Here is a 13,052-nt window from a genome sequence, read left to right as displayed (position 1 = left end):
GTGTGCATTTTTATGTTCTACTGCACATAAAAACATAAATCTCTGTCCTCTCTTTATGCATATGTCTACATGAGCACACATGTGTATGAGGCTGGAGCAAGCTCAAGAGCCTTCCTCCTTGTTTTTTGCAAAATGGCCTCTCATTAGCCTGAACTCACAATGTAGGCTAGTCTGGGTAGCTAGCAGGCCACAAGGAGCCTCATGTCTCTTCCTACACGAGACTAGTATTCTGAGCGCCGCACTGTGCTTTGCCTATTTGTTCTGGGGATCAAATTCAGGTCCTCACCCTTTCAGTGCTGGCACTTTACCAACTGAGCCATCACCATAGCTCTGCAAAAGACGCAGGGCACAAAGCTGCATTTTAAGCTCCTTCATTTCTGTCACCTGTTTTTCTTTTCTTTAAAAGCATTATGGTTCTTCTTAACCCTAAAACTCAGTCTATGGTGTCCCTTTTTCCTGAAGTGCTCAACCTTGCCCTTACTCTTCTGGTTCACATTCAATTTCATATCCACTTTAAAAGTTTGTTCTGTGTGAAATCCTTCCTGAATGCTTCAGATAGACTCAAACTCCATCCTGTGAGATTCCATTAAGATTTCCATCCTGCCATGATACTTACTGCCCAGCTGCTATAGAGAGTGAAAAAATGCAAGCAGAAGTTAGAGCGAGCAACAGACTTAAATTGGAATTGTCAGGAGAATTTAGGATGTGCAGCCCTTTGATTTATGACTAGTACGTATGTGTTTCCGTGAACGTTTTCTAGGACAATCCTAATGGGCAATTCAGTGTCTACCACGGTGTTGTCAGTTTCTAGAATGATCCGGACTGGTTAAAGGATGACTGTAGTATGTGGAGCTCTTAACAGGCAGCAAAGGGAGAAAAAAATTACAGAGATCCTGGCATCCTGTTTGGAGAGCTGGTGATGCCCTGACACCCTGTTAGCAGGGCTGGTGATGCCAGGCACCCTGTTAGCAGGGATGGTGATGCCACACACCCTACTTGCAGGACTAATGATGCCAGGCACTCTGTTAGCTTTGCTGGTGATGCCAGGCACCCTGCTAACAGGGCAGATGATGCCCAGGTACCCGATTAGCAGAGCTGGTGATGCCCAGGCACCCTGTTAGCAAGACTGGTAATGCCAAAGCACCCTGTTAGCAGGGCTGGTGATGCCCAGACAACCTGATAACAAGGCTGGTGGTGCCTAGGCACTCTACTAGAAAGGTCGGTAAGAGTTGTGTTCTTCCTAGCTGTCCATTTTCTTTCACTTCCCTCTGTGGCAGCTGACTCATTTGTTGTCCTCTCTATTAGTCTGCTGTCTACTCTTCGGCTAGATGTATAGCGTTGATAAAGATATAACTGAGGCATCTTTGAATGTCAAATAAAAATGCTCCTGTCCTGAGGGTTTTTATAACATTGAGCATTAATTTTCCTTTTTATTTTTATTCTCCATTGCCAAATATTTTAGAAGATCACTGGTTTCTTTCTGCAGAAACATTGTCACTGAGCACCTTCATTTCTTTCCTAACTTTGTAAAACGCTTTCTAAACTTATGCTGTTGGGTCTTTGTTTCCACCTACAATGACAATTGTTCCATGTTCAGTTCATAATTGTAAAACTGAAATTGGTGGACATTTTGCTTTTTGTTCCCTCACCGTCCACCCAGTTAGCATAGACTGAGAACCCAGGGAACTGTGGACCCTGGTACAAGTGTTGTAGAGTCTTTGGTGAGTGAACACTAGTTCTCTTCCAATAATCTGTATGTAAGTCATAGGAATTTTTCTGTTGTCTGACAGGAAAACTAAGAACTTGGGTCCTCTGGAAGACCAGTATGCACTTTTAACCCTATAGTTAAAAACCTTTCCACATCCCTGAAACAGCTTTTTAAACTCAAAACTTTGCTTTAATTTCAAATAGTCTTATGCTTCCTATTTCTGTTCTTCCCATCACACGTACTCCTCATAAAAAGTCATCGGTACCTCTTGCCCAAACTTCTGTGTAAACTGGCATAAATCCTTTGGTGATGGGGCTGGAGTGATGACTCATTGTCGGCTTTTTCAGAGGGCTTTAGTTCAATTCCCAACAACCACATGGTGTCATAACCATCTACAGTGAGATCTGGGGCCTTCCTGTAGCATATAGGCATGTATGTAGGCTACAATAAATAAATAAATATTATGTATAATAAATAAATATATCTTTAAAACATATCTTTGGTGATAATGTCTGAATTAGTTTAGGGGAAAAAGGGCTAGTGGGAAGGATCTCCAAGGCATACAAGGAAACTTGGAGGGTATGCTGGGTTTATTCATTATAGCTGTGATTATGGTCTTAGGTAAGTACTTAAGTCAAACATAAAGTACAGTAGACTTAAAATGCACACAGATTAGTTATACAAAGTCATATGTAATATATGCATATGTAAATCATATATGTAACAACATATGTGTTTTATATGTTTTGTTGGTTGTTTTATTCTTTTTTCTCCCCAAGACAGGGTTTCTCTGTGTATCTTTAGAGCCTGCCCTGGAACTCATCTGTAGTTCTGGCTGCTCTCAAACTTATAGAGATCTGCCTGCCTCTCCTTCCCAAGTGTTGGGATTAAAAAAGGCATGTACCACCACTGGCTGGCTATCACAACATATATGTAAATCACATACCAAGACAAGAAAATGCAATCACTTAAACAAGGTTAAGTGTTTGTTTTTCTCCCATGTGTAAGCTTGTTCAGTATAGTGTGGCTTAGAAATATCATTATCCAGAAAATCCATAAACCTACATTGTCTTTCTTTCTTATTCTTCCTCTGTTTAAGGATTCATCTTCATAGTAAGTATTGATTTTCTTCCATTCCTCTAGCATATTCGTTGAGAAAGATAATAGAACATAAAAAATAAAGATTCATATTTTTGACTGTGAACCTAGCCTTTAACAGCTAAGCCGTCTTCCATCCTACCACAAGAATGCTTGCTCAACTATGTTCATATCAGCTTTATTTCTATAGTAATAAACTGAAAACAACCTAAATATCCCTCAACTGAAGAATGAATAAGAAATGTGATATACTTTTACACAACAGAGAATTACTCAGCTGTAAAAAAATATAACATCATGAAACTTGCAGGAAAATAGATGAAACTAGAAAGTTTCTTCCTGAGTGAGGTAACCCACACCCAGAATGACAAACATGCTATGTACTCACTCATAAGTGCACATTAGCTGTAAAGTAATGGATAATCATGTTATATCCACAGACCCAGAGAAGCCAAATTAACAGGAAGGAATCAAGGGGGTGTGCATGCATAGAATAGATTTCAAACATGGGCTGGGAGCAGATGGGGATGCGAATAAGAGCCACAAGAGTACTGGGAGATGTAACTGGAATGGGGGGTATTTTCTAGGTAAGGTAGACCCTTGTACAATGCTAACTACCAGGAATCCATAAGGATGACCCTAGCAAAGACTCCTAGTCATGGGGGTATGGAACTAGGCACGGCTTCCAGTGGAGGAACTGTGACACCAACCCAGTCACAAAACCTTCACTCTACAGTTTTTCCTGTCTGTAAGATTTGTTGGCATAAAGGTGGCACAAAACTTGTGGGAGTGGACAACCAGTGATGTGTCCAATGTGAAACCCATACCATTAGAGGGAGTCCACGTCTGATACTGCCTAGATAGCCATGACCCTGAGGCTGGGTAGATCAGTTCAAACACAATGGGGGAAAAGTCAATGAAATAGTTCCTAACGCTATTTTGTTAGACTCAGAGCTTGGAGGATGCTGAAGAAAAGGGCTTGGAAGGATTGTAGATGTCAGAGGGTTCAAGGACTCCAAAGACCATAGACTCAAATAATCAGGGCCCATAGGGGCTAAGAGAGACTAAAACAACAATCATGGAGCCTATGTGGGTCTGAGCTAGATTCTCAACATATATGTTATGGTTTAGCTTGGTCTTCTTGTGGGACTCCTAACAGTGAGGTGGGTGTTGTCTCTGACTCTTTTGACAGCTTTTGGGATTCTTTTCCTCCTACTGGGTTGCATCATTCAGCTTAAATGAGAGGTGCCTAGACTTATTACTTGATATGCCATGTTTGGTTGATATCCCTGGGAGTCCTGCCATTTTCTTAAGGGAAATAGAGGAGTGGATTTTGGGGAGAGGGGAAGTGAGGGGAGGGCCTATAAGGTGAAACTGAGGTTGGGATATAATATATGACAGAAGAATAAATAGAAAGGTAAAACAAAACAGCAACAAAATGAAAAGATAATATGCAGTTTGTACTTTTCTCTTTTAGCCATATGTTTTCCCCAGAAAGCAGGAAATATGGAACTTCAGCTGATGACAGTCAGAGAGATGTGCCTGGGAAGGTTGCTGGGAATTTGTTATGGTTATTCCCCTTACTGTGTGTATGCTGTGTTAGGTTCTGTTAATCACTGAACTTTTCCCTTAGCCCTGCTGTGGGCAAATGCTATCCTTGAACATTCACAAACCACATTAGCTGCACAGTTCTATTTTGCATGAGTCTGTGGTAATTCTTCATATTTACAGTGAAATAAATATTATCCATGGTGTTGAGTAATAAATAGTCATCAGTACTGAACTCCATGGCCATGTCTAGGAAAGTTTAGAACTCTTTCCAAGGTACTTGCACAAGTAGTCAAGCTTCCCTTTGAGTCTGGGTGTGGTGCTTTGAGGACTTGTGTGCATCAATATATTATCAGGAGGTAGGGCTTAGTTCATTATTAATTTTTGCTAAGGAAATTATGTTTTGATTACTTTTTAAATATTGTCTTATGTGTATGGAGCTTTGCCTGCGCAGCATGTGTGTACAAGCTAGAGGAGGCCAGAGGAAGGTGTCTGATTACCTGGAGTAAGAGTTACAGTAGTAAAATCAAAACACTGATGACAACTTATCCTGGAGAGCTTGTGGGGTAAAGGGAACAGTCCTAAATTGCTGGTGGAAGCATAAACTGGTACAGCCTCTTTAGATATCAGTATGGTGATTTCTCAGAAAATTAGAAAACAACCTTCCTCAAGACCCAGCAATACCCTTTTTGGGTATAAACACAAAGAATGTTCAATCGTACCACAAGGACATGTGCTCAACTATGTTCATAGTAGCATTGTTTGTCATGACCAGAATCTGGAAACAACCTAAATATCCCCGACCAAAGAATGGATAAGGAAAATGTGATTTACACAATGAAGTAGTACACAGCAGAAAAAAATAAAGATATCTTGAAATTTGCAGGCAAATGGATGGATCTAGAAAACATCATATTATGTGAGCCAACTCAGACCCAGAAAGACAAATATCGTATCTATTCACTCATAAGTGGTTTTTAGACATAAAGCAAATAATACCAGCCTACAAATCACAACCCCAGAGAACCTAAACAACAATGAGGACCCTAAGAGAGACATACATGGATCTAATCTACATGGGAAATAGATAAAGACAAGATCTCCTGAGTAAATTGGGAGCAGGAGGACCATGGGAGAGGGTTGAATGGGAGGGGAGAGAAAGAGAAGGGAGCAGAGAAAAATGTAGAGCTCAATGAAATCAATAAAAAAGTGATTAAAATGGCAGGTTTTGAATTCAAGATCACCCTTGGATTAAAACTTAATCCAATCTAAGTAGCCATGCAAAATTTCTTGAATTATAAAATAAAAATGAGGAGGGAACACATTTAGACAAAAAAATATAAGAGAAGTGAAAGGAAATTGGTGAGTACTGGAAACAGAAGAATTCAAACAGACAGTGGGATAATGGGATGAAGAAATAAAGGGAAAAGGTATGTTTTAACCAAATTGAAGTATGCAAGAAGAGTCTAACTGGGAAAATTTAATCTTGCTATGTGAGTAAAACCTATTGGGAGATAATGGAACACATGCACTATGAAAGAAAAGAAAAATAATCCTGGGACTTGCAGTGCTAATGAAAGAAGAAGACAAGAGAGTTGGGTAAGGAGAATTATGGGTAAGTTAACAAAAATTGTGTATAAATAAAGAAGTTTTATGAAAAACGAGTTATAGGTGTTTGTGAGCTGCCATGGGGGTTCCAGGAATAGAAAACTGAGTCCTCTGGAATAGCAGTCAGTGTTCCAAACTGCAGAGCCATTTATCCAGCCCCACTTGTTTTTCTTTTAATTGGAACATTTTAGAAGAAATCATACTCACATCTAGATCAACAATTGGAAGGCTTTTGCCTTTTAATTTTTCTGTAAAGGACTAGATAGTAAATCGTTATGCTTGTAGCCCATCTGGACTCAGTCACAAATATTTTACTCCTTTCTTGTAGCATGAGAGCATTCATGCATAATATTCAAATGAATGTGTTCCACTAAAGCTTTATTTCACTAAGAGGAGCTAGGCTGAGACTGCTTTGCAAGCAACAAAGAACTGAGTCTAACTTAGAGAGATGTTTCAAGCCATCACAGGGTGTGTTAGGGTAAGTTGATATTGTGCCACTCCTCATGTAAACCACAAATGACCTTTCTCTACATTAGCTGTCATCACCAACTGTTAGAGATAGGTGAGCTGTAGGCTGGCATGTTTGGTCCTGTCCTGAGTCCTTCTACTTTCTCCCAAGAAAACTGTACTCTAAAGTTTTAAACTAAATTTCCAGATTTTAAACATAGCTCTAGGAAATTATTACCTCTTTATAAGCACCAAAAATTATTGTGAAATACATTTAAATAATGTGTATTATTGTTCTTTCTTTAAATTTAAATTGCTTTGACTGCTATATTAAAATATGTCAGTCTATTTAAAGTGATATTTAAAGTTGATAGTTTGATGGATGTAGACATTAATGTTGAAATCAGATTAAGCATAGCTTTCTTCTTAACTACTCATTTTTAAAGTACATTAATATTCAAATTTTCATTATCAAGTATTAATCATTCATATTAAAGGGGCTCAAAGTACAACTTCAGCATATGTGCTGACCAAATTCGGGTAAATTTTTCTATTATTTTTTTCTTGGAGCCCAGGAGCTTCTCTCTGCTGCTTCTCCATAAAAACCACACTCTAGTTTATGGTAAATAACTGTAAAATGTCTTATTTTATAGCCCTAGAAAAGACTGATGCATGCAACTCTTTCTTTTTTTTTTGTTTTTTTTTTTTTTTTTTTTTTTCGAGACAGGGTTTCCCTGTAGTTTCTAGAGCCTGTCCCGGAACTAGCTCTTGTAGACCAGGCTGGCCTCGAACTCAGAGATCCGCCTGCCTCTGCCTCCCGAGTGCTGGGATTAAAGGCGTGCGCCACCACCACCCGGCTTGCAACTCTTTCTTCATCAGCTTCCTAGGTGCTGAAATTAAAGGCATAAGCACCAAGTCAGGAAATTATTGTAACCTCTCTATTCTACTGCAAAACATCAAAATTCTTTTCATTTGTGGAAATGAGTTTTTTGTAAGAGTATTCTACTTCCTTATATATATATATATCCCTATTTTTTTTTTTTTTTTGGTTTTTCGAGACAAGGTTTCCCTGTAGTTTCTAGAGCCTGTCCTGGAACTAGCTCTTGTAGACCAGGCTGGCCTCGAACTCGCAGAGATCCGCCTGCCTCTGCCTCCCGAGTGCTGGGATTAAAGGCGTGCGCCACCACCGCCCGGCTTCCTATTTTTTTTTTTTATCACATTCCATTTCTCCTACATATCTGGTGTCCCATGTCCTCAATTACCCATCATGCTTTTGAAAATTTGTTGTATACCTTGTCTCATACCTGACCATTGCCATTGCCACTTTCCTATATTATTGGACAATTTCTCTCTTCTCTGATTGGTCAGTTCCTGGCCATCTTTTCTGGTTAAAGGTGAATCATTCCTATGCTTCAAAGCTTCTATTACTAACTTACAACTTATCTTCACAAGCAGAGGGTCATTTCTTTCTCTTTGCTTCTGAAGATTTCCTGGTGTCTCATTGATCCAGCTCTATGCTGGTCTTTCTGATCAGGGTGAATATCTCTGACAAGAACACTGCCTTTCATTTCTATCTCTTTCATCCCTGGGATTCTAGCCTCCTGTGTGGAGAATGCATATGAAATGCTGATAGAAGCATGGATGAGGGAACAAATGGTCTGGATATAAGAATACCCTGTGGTGTCTGAGGAACATAGAAGCACAGGTGTATGATAAACATTCATTAAATAACTTCATTAAATTTAACAAATTATACATACATTTTTTTTTCTTTAGTGAAAATGGGTTAATGTCTCAAGGATTTATAAAATATGGTGCACTTAAAATTTTCTTCTAAAAACAAAAGGAAAATATATGTGCTGGACAACCACTCTTGCACAATCAGTGACTACTATTGCCTTCTTAGGATGGTGGCCCAGCATTGAATGCACTGGTCTTCAGCACTGGGTACACATTTGTAACTCCTGGGGAACTATAGAGGATACCCTAGCTTATGGTTCAACACAGGCTAATTAAATCAGTATCTATGGGAGTGGTGTGCAAGTATCAGAATGTTGGAAATTCCACAGGTGACTCTAATATGTAGGCCAATCAGAGAAGTACTCAAGATAATCTGAACTTCCCAGTTCTCATGTCCAACTTTCCTCCATGCTAGTACTTGGAATTTTAACCATAGTAGCGTGGTCAACCGTGTATCTTAAACATTTTTTCCACAATGAGTTGATAGAGATTATAGGCATTCGTGAAACATGAACCAGTGAGGAGGTAATCAGTAAGGTATCATGCAACAGTCAGGAATGATGCTGGGAAAATATTTCTCTTCAATTCTCAGTTATACATACAACTCAGTGAATGAAATGAACACATTTTAGAAATATTAGCATATTACTATTTTATTGTGCATATATGTCATGTTTACTGTGTCATATGTTATTTGTAATTATTGAAGGACCTCATGCATGCTAAGTTCAGTGATTATGTCTGACTTGTGAGCATCTCACACGTGTAATTTGAGAGAACCACTGGCACATAAACTTTCATGATGCATTTTAAAGTATGTACAATTTAATATGATTTTGAATAATTATATTCATTTAAAATTTTAGCAGTTAATATGTATTCCAATTAAAGTTTATTAAGAAAGTAAATGCCTGCTGAACATGGGAGAAAAATAAACGGTTGCTGAATGAAAGATCAGGCGTCTTGCTGAGTTGCTGCTGTGTGACTTCCACACGTCTCTACCCCCAGCTGGTTCTTTCATTTCTGAGTCTGTCAGGAGAGGTCTCAGATATGCTTCTGGCTCTAATCTCTCCACCACTGCTTCATTTTCATAGGTGACATGTATGAGTCACCCATTTATTCACCAAGAAAAGATTCCTTTGTTTGCTAGCATGGCAGAAGTTCTACCACTGGGAAAAATAACAGACATTTCCTTGTAAAGTGACACAAGTTGGCATTCTTAGCAATTGGATGGAGGATTAGGAGTGCAAAATCATCTTCAGCTTTGTATCAAGTTCCATGCCACCCAAAGATACATGAGAATTGACTTAAATTTTGTTAAAATTTGAATTATCTATTTGAAATGGAAAAAAGAATCCTCAAAGATAGTAATAAACCATGAAAAATAAAAACATTTATCGAGTCATTTAAGATTCAAAGTATATTATTAAAATTACAAGACAAAATTCAATATAGCTTGAGAATAAAAATTGTCATCCAATAATTTATGATTAGGGTGCTATCACATTTGTGAATCAGTAGTTCATAAAGTCATAAAGTTCATAAAGTGTTATTTATGTGATGCATGAGTACATCAAGCACTGTGGGAGGTGAAAGAAAGTTTCCGTACATGACTGAATGCTGTTGGGACTTCATGGGGTGGAAGACCTTGGCTGCAGACCAGGAAGGATGACAAGGTTTGTGCTTCCAGAAATAAATAGGAGTATAGTATTTCTCAGGCAGTTCCATGGAATTACAAGGAGTTTGAAAACATATCATTAAAGTGAAATCCTAATAAAATATGTGAGAGACGAATGTATCTTTCCTCAAGGGACATTAGTTGAGAAATCGTAAAAGTTAATACACATTATTATCTTCTCCAAATGCTTAGCATGTCCGAAAATTGATTCTCTGTGAAACAGCCATCCTCTGAAGCCAGTGTGGTCAACTTAAGAGGAGTTCAGCCTTTTGGCTCAGGCTTACAACTGACAAGTTTGGGTTAAGTGCAGGTCAAGCTGTTGACCTTGATTTATTCTTTTCCATGTGGTGTTAAGCATCTGGGGACACTTGCTTTTGAATTTGTCTTTGGGAACACTTATTCTTCCCGTGCCTCAGCAGATCCTTTGGATATCACTTCTGTATGTCAGGGAAAGTGTTTTTGGTAAACAGTGTACTGTTTATATTTTGTTCCATATTGTCAGTCCTACAGAAGTCATGAACTGGGTAACCATATAGATGTCACTGTGGCACTAAGGAGAGAGTGATGGCCAAAGATACCCTGTGCTTCTTGGTGACCACAATGGCACATTCTTGCTCTTTTCTATGAGTGGAATTCTACCCCAAGTTGGCATTTTCCAGCTCACTCTGATGAGGTAAATATCAATTTTTTTCTCATTTAATGAGGAACATTATGGCTCTGGTGGATCAAACGTTATTCATCATGGTCACACAATTATCACAGGATGAAATTGTCCTCAAATCTAGTGGTCATATCTGCATCATTCGATTTCCTATAAAATGAAGAAACTTTTTGATGCCCCACTCCCTGGCTGAATCAGTCCATGCTTAGGTTGCAGAACTTATGGGAGCTCCTATAGACACAAGACTTTGGTTAACCTCTATAGTCATTCAATTTGGATTCAGCATCTCTTGAACACCAGATTTAAATAGTTTATTTATTTATTTATTTTTAGCAAATAAGGCATTGGGAAATAAAGTCAAAACTATTTTTGAACAAAAAAGGTCACCAGTCTACCAACTAGTGTCTTGGGAAGGATGGAGAGTAATATTGTGGAACTATTCCACAGCAGAATTGGGACAGAGCATGGGAGCACATAAGACAAGATACACATTCCTGGAAACTCAGCAGAAACAGGCTCTGGAAATAAAGCTTTCTGGTGGTAGGACCAATTCTACAGGGCAAATAAAGAAGCAAATGAAAAGTAAAACTCCCTTACCCTAAATTATAGAGGCTGTTAGTATTCGGGCATCTGTACTGGCCTGTTATTGGAGTCCTGACAGGTTACGTCCTCAGCTGCAGCCTCTAAGAGTACCTCCTATGCCCATTCACTACATTCCCTACCCATCTTCTCTCTCTCTCTCTCTCTCTCTCTCTCTCTCTCTCTCTCTCTCTCTCTCTCTCTCTCTCTCTCTCTCTCTCTCTTCCTTCCTCTAGTCTGCTACTCCTGTCCACAGAGGTCGGTCTCTCCTCTCCCCTCCCCTGATTACCCATTCATTTTCCCCCAATAAAATCCCCTCTACCTGAGCTCTGTACCATAGCATCTTTCTCTCATGTGCCACTTTTAAAAAATTACAACAGAGGCAATATTGCCATGCACAAAAACAAAACCACGAACAAGTATCTCAAACTAGATAAAAGTCTACATAAAGGTTATTAGATTATGGCCCAGAACTCAGCACACACCTAACGTAGCCTTGTCGATTGAGACAATGAGGCAGAAGATTAGCATCTGGAGGCCTATGTGAGAGGATGCCTTGCTGTTCTAGTAATCTTCTTTTCTGGTGTAGTACAGTAGTCACTCATAGAGCAGGTTTGCTTAGTACACACAGAGGACCCTAGTAAGGAGATAACCACAGCTCAGGATGAAACGATAAAAGATAAATGGAAATAATCACAGGGACATTGTACCATGAACAATCTATCTGTCTGAATCCTTCCTGAATCATAGCACACTGACTTGGAGTGCAAAGTGCACTTTTGGTGAAGAGTCTGTTGTTTTATGTTCTGTCCTTAGCTTCCACTTGGATAAGCGTTGTGTAATGTCACTGTTCTTTGTATAAACCGACTTTAGCAGTTGTGAGAGGGCTCTACCACTTTAATCACATCCTAGAGAAGCTTAAAATACTTGACAGTCCTTTAAGACAAAACAGTTAAGAAAAACACTGGTAAGTCAAAAGTATAAAACAAAACTAAATAGTAATTTTCACTGGAGAAATAATTTAGAGTTTGAAGTCAATCTGAAAGTAAAAAAAAAAATCACATCTGTATTTCTATATCAAAGAGGCACTCAGCATTAAAGAGAGAAAACTACAAATTCTGTACAGTGATTGTATTTAGCTGTTCCAAGAACTATTTATGAATCCAGTGAGGTTATCTGATTTCATGTAAAATTCAAGTTGCAGAAAAATGAAGAGATGGTTGAACATACTTTTAATTCCAGTAAAAATCATATTCTTTTTTGGATTTTTTGTTTTTTTATTACTTTATAAATAATACCATTCAAAATTTCCATCTCCTCCCCTCCTCCCATTTCTCTCCCCCTCCTCTTTTCCCCCTCCCCCTCCCCTTCCAGTCCTAAGAGAAGTCAGGGTACCCTGCCCTGTGGGAAGTCCACGGCCCTCCTTCCTCCCTCAAGGCCTAAGAAGGTGTGCATCCAAGCAGACTAGGATCCCAAAAAGCTAGTACATGCAGTAGAAATAAATCTCAGTGCCACCATCATTGGCTTCTCAGTCAGCCCCCATTGTCAGCCACATTTAGAGAGTCTGGTCTGATCACATGCTCGTTCAGTCCCAGTCCATCTGGCCTTGGTGAGCTCCCTTTAGATCAGTCACACCATCTCAGTGAGTGAACGAACCCCTCTCGGCCCTGACTTCCTTGCTCATCTTCTCCCTCCTTCTGCTCTTCATCTGAACCTTGGGAGCTCAGTCCAGTGCTCCAATGTGGGTCTCTGTCTCTATCTCCAACTATGTTCATAGCTGCACTATTTGTAATAGCCAGAACCTGGAAATAACCTAGGTGCCCCTCAATGAACAAATGGATAAAGAAAGTGTGGCACATATACACATTAGAGTTCTACTCAGTGGTAAGAAACAATAACATCTTGAAGTTTGCATGCAAATGGATGGAAAAAGAAAACACTATACTGAGTGAGACAACCCAGACCCCAAAAGATGAATATGGTAT

The sequence above is a fragment of the Arvicola amphibius genome, chromosome 3, assembly GCF_903992535.2.
Source record: "Arvicola amphibius chromosome 3, mArvAmp1.2, whole genome shotgun sequence".
In the NCBI taxonomy this organism is placed as follows: Eukaryota; Metazoa; Chordata; class Mammalia; order Rodentia; family Cricetidae; genus Arvicola; species Arvicola amphibius.
This window is presented reverse-complemented; position numbering follows the sequence as displayed.